Raw genomic sequence first — 3,022 nt, 5'->3', positions numbered from 1 at the left:
GAGTTCGATTACCCCAACTCTAAGCAATAGTGACGCATGGTACAAAAATGTTTTCTGCACATGTAACACCCGCAGTATCAACGCCGACCATGGCCCTTGCACCAGCGCCTCTTCAAACACCTCCCTGCACACTCTCACCGGACTTTTAGTTACGAACTCCATTTCCCAGAACTCTGTGCACTCACTCATCATCACTGATTACAGTCACACTTGCACGCCATCATCCACAGCACACCACACCACATATAACCAACACTCACCCATGCATGTTTGTCAGGTCTAGTTGTTTCATGGATAAACGTTATGCCTACCTCTCACTTCACGTGGATGTTTACCTGGTCTAAGTTCAATGTTCCTTTGGATGTTATTATGTCACACGTTTACCTTATAAAGTGGATTTAAGTTACATTGGTGTAGGGATGTCTAAATGAAGCCTCGTGAAGCTATGAGGGTTTTCTCTAACTGGATCGAGAAAAGATTCGAAGTGTTGGAGTATCGATTACAGTGCCATCTAGTGGATCAGTAAATGTATTACAGTCGTCTGGAACATCCACCTCATTGATGCAATTGTACACTATAGTGTAAAAATAAAAATCATATGCTGATAATATTCATGTACCATATTGTGGCAATTATGTTAATATAAAAGTCAATGTGTTACATTGTTTAGCGTGTTGTGGGTCCCCAGGGTAGTGAGAAAATGTTGCATTTTTTTAAACAAAAATACTTGTATATGACATGTAATTGACTACTATCTGTAATGTGTAATAACATTGCCTGTATCTTGTTTAGGAGACTATATAAACGTAATGACAGATAGCCTAATTCATGGATTATGTAGTTATTAAATGTGCTTGTGTATCTGGGTAAAGAAGAATGTGGGCCCATAAAAGACTATTTTACTGTTTTTTTATTGAGAAATAATATTTTTTTGACAGTGTTAGGTCCGAGACTATTTCTCCTTTGCACAATAACTCTCCTGTCTTTGAAAACACTCTCTAACAAGGTACGGAGGAGGCTGGTGTACACACCACCGTCATCAGATATAGATGGGGAAAAACATGTTTTTGTTCTTTCCAGTATTCAAGTGGATCATGGGTTTCTGGGTTAGTTTCCTTTAGGTATTGATCAACCTCTTTTACTGTATCAGCTGTGGCATTGCAGGTTTTTTACTTCGGTCTATGCATGTCATGAATTATTCAAGTTTTTTTTCCAAAATTATAAAAAAGATATATACTTATAGTAGTTGCAGCCTGTTGACTGCTTGGAGTTGATGGGGTTTGTTCTTGGATTCTGATGATGGTGGTATACTCCGCTTTTAGCCTTCCAACAGCTTTAGACATTTTATTTTGATTGAGGAACCCAAAGGTTTTAAAACTTGGGTCCAGCAAGGTTGCCATGGTCATTACACTCTTAGACTCTATATTCCATATATGTTCTCTAGGGGCGTCTGGTCAGGTTTTCTGTCAGTTGTTTTGAATGATCCATGGTCAACCTAATCAATTTAAAATGGCTTGGTCACATTTGCAATATGAACATTAATATGAATGTTTTAACCGCTGAATAAATACAAATAAATAACTGATTACTAAATAAAACTAAAATAGACTGCAAGTGGTCCAAGGGGGACTCGAACCAGTCAAAGACATGGTGACTCATTGCATGTCGCATAAGCATAGTGAGAATTCTGTAATCATTTACCCACCCTCTTAACTTTTCAAACCTGTATGACTGTATAATGTGTGAACCTTATAAACACAAAAGAAGATACTTGAAAGAAAGTTAGTAACAGAAAACCGTTCGTCCACATTGACTTTTCTTCATACAACAGAATTCAATCGGGACCATTGGTAAATGATGAAAGATATTTCGTATTGGGAAGGTGAACTACGGTACCTTTAATCATGACTTGACTTGACATATTACACATTTTACACATAGCTTCCTGGAACATACTGCATTAGTTATATGTTTTTCATCGGGTTTTTCTTTCATTTCTATAAATTTTTTGTTTTTCCTCAAAGTTAAGCTGGATATTGATTTGAGATGACACGGGCCTCCGACTTGCCGTAGAGCGCGTAAACCCAGAAGAGGAGGGGCTTTGTATATTAGCTAATACATTTGCATTTTGAGTGACGTGTGACGTTAACTTAACTCGAACGAGTGGTGGCTTATGACGTAAATTTAGCACCAGACGGCCCTTATTTAACGTCTGCCGGCGTTAAGAAATCGTCGTTTTAATTTTAAAACGGCGATCCAAAGTACGCGACTTGTTATCCTGTTGGCTTTCGATATATTCCAGAACCTGACGTTCGCTGGGCATGGTGTCAATAACAGATGTAATCTCAGTAACAACAGCGTATCCAATATAGTTCCAAGACTTCAGGTTACAGATTCAAATTTCCAACTAATCTTTATGAATAATGAATATTAACTTGAAAATGCATTTTATTTTTAAGTAAATACATCCTGCACATTATGCTTAGTACAAATAGGCTGTAACATGTAAAATTTAAAACATTAATAAGAACCTAAAACACTAAAAAACATGTACCCTTTATGCCCCCATTCTTACTACTTCACAACGACGTAATGTGATTTAATCCTTCAGAAATGTTTCTTGTTTTACTCAGTCCTATTATACTAAACATCCCCCTTCTGTTAACCTTGAAACATAGCACAAGACACATTGTCAAAAGGAAATTGTGTCAAATGGATCTTCTAATGGCTATTAGTAAAGTAAATGAATTTTCTCGTTTTGTTTTATGATATTGGAGCTATGACTGAGAGTGTAGCCCTTTTGCAAATATTTCTTAGACATTGTTTGTTTTAAAAATACAGATTTTGGTAAATGTCCTGATATTAGCGTGATAACGATGTGGCTATATATCATGCATTTGTTAATTCTATGCTAAAAGCTCAAGATGCCCACATTATGTTAAAACACAAGTAAAAAATGTAAGAGATTCACCAATAAACCATTTTGAATACTAAAATGTGTTATCAGAAACAAGTCACGCAG

The sequence above is a fragment of the Triplophysa dalaica genome, chromosome 1 (genome assembly GCF_015846415.1).
Source record: "Triplophysa dalaica isolate WHDGS20190420 chromosome 1, ASM1584641v1, whole genome shotgun sequence".
Classification (NCBI taxonomy): Eukaryota; Metazoa; Chordata; class Actinopteri; order Cypriniformes; family Nemacheilidae; genus Triplophysa; species Triplophysa dalaica.
The sequence above is the reverse complement of the archived record's forward strand: the minus strand, read 5'-3'. Positions refer to the sequence as shown.